Source organism: Nuphar pumila, chromosome 6 (genome assembly GCF_984573655.1).
Source record: "Nuphar pumila chromosome 6, dmNupPumi1.hap1.1, whole genome shotgun sequence".
Taxonomy (NCBI): Eukaryota; Viridiplantae; Streptophyta; class Magnoliopsida; order Nymphaeales; family Nymphaeaceae; genus Nuphar; species Nuphar pumila.
The window spans coordinates 131,872,137-131,881,529 of NC_143254.1; the positions used below are offsets into that span (position 1 = coordinate 131,872,137).

General features: G+C 43.8%; 1 pseudogene; it reads left to right on the forward strand.

The window, feature by feature from the left end:
* The first annotated feature begins 6,219 nt into the window (after nucleotides 1–6,219).
* On the forward strand, nucleotides 6,220–8,591 carry LOC149836276 (protein IQ-DOMAIN 18-like; annotated as a pseudogene).
* The last annotated feature ends 802 nt before the right edge of the window (nucleotides 8,592–9,393 follow it).

Genomic DNA, 9,393 nt, shown 5'->3' on the forward strand with positions numbered 1-9,393 from the left:
AGTACTTGTAAGAACAAGTAATACTGAAATCGTTTTGTGCTTCTCTCTCTCTCTCTCTCTCTCTCTCTCTGTGTGTGTGTTTTATTTGAAATTCGAAAAAGGTTTAAAATCCATCTTCGAATTTAGGGATGGGGCGTATGAGCCGAATCAAAGATATCAACATTACGACAGGTTCAACAACCGTTGAAACCGACAAACAAGACAAAAAACACATAAGCCAAAAATAGACACAAAATACAGATAAAATCCGAGGAGATCAGTCCGGATCCGGGGGAGGCCTTAGCGGCAAGTGGCGTTGAAGATCCGGAAGGCATATGCTTAACGATGCGTATACATCCGCCAAAATATAATTTACTAACTTGTTGAAATTAACCGGGGTCTGCCTGAAAATAGCAATGTTGCGCGACATCCAAACGGCCCACCAGGAAGAGAGCAACCAAGTTCTCCAAATGATCCGCCAACTTTTACATCTACGAACTGGCTGGGGTCCCCACAAGAGGTCTACAGCGAAAGACTCCTGGCGCACGGACACGACCGGTTTATTCCAGGTACCCTTAAAGATATCTTGAAAGACCTGACATTCCCAGAATAGGTGCAACGCAGATTCCCCGGCCCTCTCGCAGAGAACACATTTACTCACAATACAGAAACCTATAGACTTGAGGAAGCTATCTGTCTGCACCCGATCATGCAAAATAAGCCAAGCAAGGAAGCGCGCTCTCGGAGGAGGACCTTTGCCCCAGATAATTCTCATCTGGAACCGATTCACACCTGCCGGAAGGAGAGAAAGGTAGGTGTCTTTAGTGCGAATGGAGCCATTCGAGGTGATCGCTCTACAAAGGAACTGGCTCTGAGCGACGTCGTCGCCCTCACCACCCCACACAGCAGACCAAGCTTGAATCCACGATCTCCGCAGATGCGAAATGGGCGACCTAATTGCGTGCCGACCCCCAAACAAAGACTCCACTGATCCATATTTAGCCTGAAGGAAATTCGTACAAGGGGACCCCGATTGATGCGCAAGCCAACTTTGCTTAACAACCAGGACAATACTTCTTAACCTAGAGTCTGAAATCCCCAAACCCCCTCTATTCTGCGGTAGCCTTATCATTTCCCAACCCACAAGGTGACGTTTTGTATTGTTACCTTGCCCAGACCACAGAAACCTGGTTAATACTCTAGAGAGCTTCTTATTGATCCCCACAGGCATAAGGAACATAGACATAATGAATTCTGACATCGCATTTAAAACATGCTTGATGAGAGTAAGTCTGCCGGCAATCGAAAGGTAGGAGGCCTGCCAAGTCACAATTTTAGTCTGAACCTTTTGGAGAGTGGCGTTCCAAGCAACTGATGGAATCCGTGAGAGCTGGAGCGGCAGACCAAGGTAGGAGAAAAACTTATCTGAAGTGGCACACTGAAAGATCTTCTGCCCAATGGCCTGCATATGCGGGGGAACATTGATCATGGAAATGCAACACTTATCATTGTTTAGCGAGAGACCCGACATCGATAGGAAGAAGATGATGATTAGCCTGACTCTTAACATTTGTTCGATGGATCCAACGTCGAAAACAATCATATCATCGGCGTAAGTAAGAATATTGCTCTGGAACTCCTGAACTCCTAGTGGCTTAATAAAACCACACCCCACGGCCCTCTTGAGCAAGACTACAATGCTTTCAGAAACGACGTTAAAAAGCAGAGGGGACAAGGGGCATCCTTGCCGAATACCACGCCCAACCTTGAACTGCTTACCACAGGCCCCGTTAATCTGAATTTGGGATTGTGCATTAGTGACCAACTCACGCACCCAGCTAGAGAAGCGTCGACCAAATCCAAAGTTCTCCAACATGTGAAAGAGGAAAGGCCAGTGCACCGAGTCATACGCTTTGTGGAAGTCAAGCTTCAGAGTAAAGAACGGCCTCCCGCGACTTGAGCTTATGAGAAGGGGGATTCAATATTCGAAGCAACTTGAGCGGATGTTGTCTACCTCTCTTCAAAATACGGTCACAAATCTCGATCTCGGCAACTTCTCAGCAAAGAACAATGTTGGGACAAGTTAAAAATTTCCAGTTTTTCTTGGTGAAATCTCAGAAAAGTATCATTATATTTAAAATTTTATAAATATATAAGCAAATATAAAATCTAAGAGAACGTCGAAGAATGTAAAAAATATATAAAAATATAAATATCCATATTAAACACGAATAATATAGTGATAAAACTCATCAAGAGATTTGTTCATGAGATTTACAAGAAATGCCCAATATTTGTGACTATGCTTCAAAAGAGCTAAAATTGTTCTAGGGTGAAACTTTTTTTTTCTTTTGAATAAAAAAATACCTCCTTTCACTTTGAACTCATTGGTGTAAAAACCTTAATTTAGAGTAAGGGTTTAAGGGATGCACTCATGAGTTTCAAAGTCATGATCTCCCTTTTGCTTGGTGACATTTACAAGCTGACCCTACCAGATGAGCAGATACCGTATGGGCTATCCTCCCCCAAACTCACTCTGAATTAGTGAAAGATATCTAAAATGATTCGTTAAGGTATGGAATTGTGGGGCGGCAAAGTCTCAGGTTTGAATCTCACGAAGGTTGTTCACCTACATCTTGCTAACAAAAAACTGAGAAAATACATTCCTACAGATTGAACGTGTATATATATGGAAAATATATGATAGTTTTGTACCATGGTATCTCACGGTGGTACGCACTTAACCTCGGTGGTGGTGGTACACACTGGGTTTTTTTTTCTTAAAGGTAAGCTGGGGCTAGGCAGACCCCAACCAGATGTCTCTCAAGCCCTATGTGGCAGAGAGATTCAAACCTGGGCCTTCAGCTTGAAACAGGACCCTGCTTACCACATAGGATACCACATCGGTGGTGGTGGTGGTACACACTCTTGTTTGCATAGATCTAGGCCATCAAATAGTGGATTTAGGCCTACAGGTGAGTTTACCATGATTTATTTACTATGTTAGAAAGTTTTACCATGTCTAGGGTACCATTAGATCTTACTTTTGAAACAGTGAAAATCAACCTCTCACAATTTACAAAAATAAGGGTGGTCTGAAAATGATATAAAACATAGAATTCAATCAACTTTAACACATGAAAATAGTGAATAGGACATCTTCAGCATGATTCAAACGTTAGAGTTTGCGTTTGGAGCCTAGATCTATTTAAATCAAGTGTGTAGCACTATAAGTTATGGTGGTAGGGTACCACCATAGAAGCACCCCTATATTGCGACTCAAAAAAATCAAAGGATCGAAACATACCAAATTTTGTGACTCAAAAAAATCATTTTTTCTTACATTAAGAAAATATGATCTAAGGTTTGACCCTTAGCAAACAAACCAAGCTGGACATCTTTGCAATCAAATTGAGTCAATACTGGCCAACCTATTATTTTTATAGCTTATATTTTTATAGCTTAATAATTATGTACCTTCATTAGCACCAAAAATAAACACACACACACACACACACATATATATATATATATATATATATATATATATATATATATATATATATATATGTGTGTGTGTGTAAGGACACCCAAGCCTCCCTGATGTAAATCAAGAAGGCTTGGTTTACGATAAAACTAACTATGCTACAAATTATCTCAAAAAATAAGAAATAAATTTGAAAATTAAAAAAAAACTACTGACAATAATAGAAAATTGTAAGGAATTAACTCAAAACAAAAAATCCACTAAATAACTTGAAATTAACAATTTCAATATTTTCATAATTAAACTTTGAACTTGACTTTCTAATCTCTTAAGCCTTCTCTATATTTATAAGGAAAGAATTCTAATCCTAATAAAGTAATAAACTCCTTAAACTGATAACCCTCTAAAAGATAAAACTCGTCACAATCTAATAAAACCTGAATATTAGATCTAATACATAATCCAAAATCTATTATAAATAAACCAAATACTAAAAATGATCCAACGATCTAAATAATAAAATCTAAAATATTTTCAAATGAAAATCCTTATAGACCCGAGTCTCCAACTCTGCTCCTGCATCACTTCCTCATACCAATTCTGGTGGGAGGGGGGGACTGGCTGGTTATTCGACTGACAGTAACTGGCGGGCAGTCAGCCCATCCAAATAGCCAAGCTGTCTTATAGCACAGTTTTACCAATCTTTAAGCAATTTATAAATCACAATCATGGGTCTTTATGTCTAGCTAGGTTGATTTGAATCTATGCTCTAAGTTTGGGATAGAGTGGAGAATTTTCTATGGTAGGCTGCCAAACAAATAACAAGTGGGTTCATAGTTCAATGGTAGGGAATTTGACTTCAGACCAAGAGGCCAGTTGCATGAAACAAACGAATTCTTAAAATTTTCACGTTTTCTTAGGAAAAGTACTTCTAGCTATGACTAGTCCATGAATCTGCCGGGTCACTCTCGATCTTGTATGAGAGGGGTTCGATGTTTCGAACCCTAGCGGTAGACTCGATCCCGAAGCAGATTCTAGCCCTAGTAGCGTGGTCTGTTTCAGTTTTGCTTTTAACTTTTACAGTAAGTCTCAACTTTTTTTTTCAAAGGAGAATGAGGAAGCACAAGGGATCCTCTTTGTCACAGCAGTGCAACTGGTGTTTATTTTTGGATCGCGTGCATTAAAACCTCTTACTCTGGATCCCACCCCAATTCGAGCCTAACATTTAAACCATCTGTCCTAGTTGTTCAGCCCTGGCTTGGTCTATAGAAAGCAAAGGTCAAACCTTCCCACCACCTAGATAACACTAGCGAGTCTTTATTGTGTTAGCTTTGAAGGTCATATCCTCAAAATCTGTTTAGTATCTACTAATTTAAGCTTCCTCACAAATCCTCACTACAAAATCAGTGTTGGTCTTACCCTAGAGTAGGCTTAGCCTACTGAGTCTCGGTCGACCATACACGATAAAGCTCGAGCATAAAAGGGAAGGAAATCTGTTTGGACACACTGGAGCAATCCTAGGCTCAAGTTCAGCCAGCTAGGCACCTTCAAGCCTAGTTTCCTATCTCCGTACTGTAGGGCTCAGATAGGTTGGCCCACGGCATCAAATGATAAAAAAAAGTTTGTACTGAAAGATCTTCTTAGTACCCATTGGCCATCACGTGACCACGTTCATGAGCTTGGTCACATCCTACTTGACAAAGAAAACATAATCCATCATATCATCTGAATTTCAGAATCCCTCCATTGTCTCATTGTTTATAAAAGCAACCTTTAGTATTATTTTTTGAATTATACTACTGAGATTGCACTCATTCTTTCCGTTTGTGTCTGAAGATAGATAATGACATCCAAACATGGAGTTTTAGAATAGTGTAAAACTTTGTACAATAATATAGAATGAATGGAAGAGCCTAAAGTTGTTTATACATTATACTTGTTCCTAGAATCTCGAAATGCTGAGGGTACGGACCGAAAACAGGAAGCAGATCAGGTCATGCTGTAAATGATCGTTTTTGCTCATGCGGACATCGTGGCCGTCTGTTTGCATTTTGGATGAATGCCACGTGGTTTTGTTGACTTTTGAGCTTTTTAAAATGCAAATCGGATGGCCACGATGTGAGCATGAGCAAAAACCCTCATTTTCAGCATGACCTGATCTGCTTCCCCCGAAAACAGGCTTGACCACAAGGAACCCAATGAACAGTGGTGCGGTTCTGAGCCCGCTCCTTCCCAAAAACAAGATGCCCTCTCAATGCATCGTCCTTTGGTCTCACTTAAAGGGGATCGTGGTGGCCTTGGAAAAGTGACCAGCTTAGATTAGCATCTCTTCACACTCCTCCGTCGTTAGTGACGACAACCAATCCACAATGGCTACTGCTCTGCGTTGATGAATGTCAGGTACAAAACAAAAGCCTGACTCCTTTATTTTTTACCAGAAAAGAGAGAGAGAGAGAGCGGGGGAAAAAGAAGAGAGAAAAATTGGTAGAGCTCTGTCGATACAACGTGCATCCGACTCGATGTTTCTGCGTTGCTCAACGTGTCCGCCTTTCGATATTCTCGAGATGGCCCCTCCCACTCTCTCTCTCTCTTAGAGGTGAGATGAAAGAAGGGGATATATTTCTATAATTTCTCCTCCGAACTACGACTACCAACATTATTGTCTCTGAGTGGATGACTATATCAAGCATCAAAGAGGATGCACAGCGGGCCATTGATTATCAGACACAGATGTAGCCGCTCCTTGTGTGGGGAAAATGGGGAAGGTGGGGAGCTCTTGGCTGAATGCAGTAAAGAGGGCCTTCAGATCTCCATCAAAGGGCAGCGAGAAGAGGAGTTGCAGGAGGAGAGATGAGAACGAGCAAGAGGAAGAAGAGAAGGTAATATTAGTTGAAGGCTTCCTGTTCTTCGTTCCTCTTTAAGTGTCTTTATGTTTGGTTGCTTCTTTGTAATGCAGAAGAGGGAGAAACGAAGATGGTTGTTTCGGAAGCCACCACCATCAAGCCAGGACGCCGCGCAGAGCGAGATGAAGGCGCAGCCGGTTTCGGTCATCACGGACCAGAGGCACGCCATCGCCGTGGCCGTGGCGACGGCGGCAGCAGCCGAGGCGGCGGTGGCTTCGGCGCAGGCGGCAGTAGAGGTGGTGCGCCTCACCAGGCCTGCAAGCTTGCTCAGGGAGCAATACTCTGCGATCAAGATCCAGACTGCCTTTCGAGGCTTCTTGGTGCTTAACAATTCCCCTTATAGAGAGAGAACAGAATGCACTAGAAAGAAAGAAAGAAAACAAGATCAAAGAATCTTACCTCTATATCTGCCTCATTATTATTTTTTCTTTTGTTATGGTTGCAGGCGAGGAGGGCGCTGAGGGCGCTGAGGGGGCTGGTGAAGCTGCAGGCGCTGGTTCGAGGGCACAACGTGAGGAAGCAGGCCAACATGACACTCCGGTGCATGCAGGCGCTGGTCAGGGTGCAGACGAGGGTGCGTGACAAGCGTTTAAGGCTCTCACAGGAATCGTCCGCTGCGTCAGCCTCCATTAACAAGGCCTTGTGGGACTCACGCTTCCTCCAGGAATTATCGTCCGATAGAAAATCCATCGTATGTCATCCCCTTCAACAACATCGACCCATCCACATCTCCTCTCCCCTTTTTCCCGCATTTAGTCTGTAGACCGCTACAGAGGACGCACTAAATGATCAGACTGTCCTTGGTGGTAGCGGAGAAATGACCATGATTGCCCTTGGCGCATCGTCAGTGTCCTGAGTATTCAATGTGTCGATTTCATGGCTGGTCCATTCAGGAATCTTAGATTTAACAAGATTTTTGTATTTTTTTTTTAGTCCTATTTTTGAGTTTTGAGATGATGCTTTAGTGTGTGAGATATGTTAGTGTGTGTCTTGTTGGCCAGTCGAGAGATGGTAGCTGCCTTACGGATGATTGGGACGACCGTCCTCATACCATAGATGAGATCCAATCCAAGCTTCAAAGCAGGAAAGACGCTGCAGTCAAACGTGAGAAGGCTCTTGCGTATGCCTTCTCCCACCAGGTGCAGCCCTCTCTCTCTCTCTCATCTTCATCACCCTAGCTGTGTAAAGAGATATCTTTTCATTCTTCGTTCTATATAACCAAGAGGACTCTCTCTATATAAGTATTGATCCCTTCTATTCGAAACTCACATAGGTTTCATCATTTCTGTCTCACATAGATGGGTTTCACCATTTCCTCTCTCTCTTATAACGGGTTTTTCCTCGTTACTTAAATATTTTAATTAGATATGGAGGTCGTCGGGGAGGAGCTCGAACCCCTCAACCATCGAAGAAACGGACGACGAGCGAGCGTCGGGAATCTCGTCAACCAACTGGCTGGACCGGTGGATGGCCACGAGGCCGTGGGAGAGCAGGAGCAGGGCCTCGGTCGACCACAGGGACTACATCAAGACGGTGGAGGTCGACACCACCAGGCCCTACTCTTCCTCCTCCATCAACGACTCGTGGCAGAGGAGCAGACGCAGCCAACCAAACGGCGTCGGCCATTCCTCCCCTCTTCACCACAGGATACCACACTCTTCCCTCCACCACCACTCGCCGGCGACGCCGTCTCCGGCGAAGGCCCGGGCGCTGCAGGTGAGGTCGGCGAGCCCGAGGTGCTCGCGGGCTCGCGAGGAGGACCGGCAGTCGATGGTGTGCACGCCGGGGTTCTACTGTAGGCTCGGCCACCATGAAGGCGGTGGTGGGATGCCCAACTACATGGCGGCGACCGAGTCGGCGAAGGCCAGGGTGAGGTCGCAGAGCGCGCCGAGGCAGAGGCCCGGGACGCCCGAGAGGGAGAAGGAGAGGGGGAGCTGTGTGAAGAAGCGGCTCTCGTACCCGGCAGTGGATCCGGCGCAGAGCCTGCGCAGCCCGAGTTTCAAGGGCGTCGTGCCCCCGCCGGGGCGATTGGGGACGACGCATTACTCGGGCTCCAACTACTCGTGGGGCACCGAGAGTGTCGCTGGCTAGGAGCAGTCGCCTTCCTCTGCGGGCGACGCCAGCAGGTGGTTGAGGTAATACTCGTCTCGTCTCGTCTCGTCTGCTGCTACTGCTATTTTCTCGCTGTGCTTCGTATCTTCTCCTTCGTACTTTGTCAAAAACTATTTCCTTTGGGCTTTCATAGTTTCATTTCAGCTGTTTTGAATCTGATGATGGTGCTGCTGCTGATGATTATGATGCCTTGGAGTGTGTGACTCGAATTATGAACCTCGTGGTGGTCATCAATGAATGAGTTATTGAATTAGACGGTCTTTCCGTAAAGCGTTTTCCTTTTCGTTTCTTTTTTCTTTCCGAGTTTTTGGGTTAAGAATTCAAAATGCTTTTAGAGGCGAATATCTCGGGGAACTTAAATTTGCATTGTTGGTGTTGGGCAAGTGTTGTATGGACTCCATCGAGAGAGAGAGAGGCAGACACCATGAGTTGTGTATATATATATATATATATATAGAGAGAGAGAGAGAGAGAGTTTTGTATGGCAGAACCGAGGCTGGGATAACTAAGCATAATGTTTGTTTAATATACAATTTTATGCAAGATAGTAGAATAGAAACCAAGGGTTGACCGGCTGTAGAGCCTCAAAACCAGTTTGTATTAACTCTTCCTTGCAATTTGAGCTATATATTATTATTGAACCAGCGCCTTCATCGGGAATTCATGTGTACGAAGAATCATTTGCGTAACACAGTAATGTATGTAATACTTGACGAAAACTTTTTTTGGTTTTTTCTTTTCATTTTTAATATGAACGCCAAAGCTTTACATTCACAAAAATTTCTTCCATTTTTCAAATATCATGCAAACTTTATTTTTTTAATAGCCAAGCTGGGATTGGGCGGACCCTTACCAGTTCATTAGTCAAAAAGTCAAATTAAACCAATTCAAGCGTGGGTCATAACCCTGCAA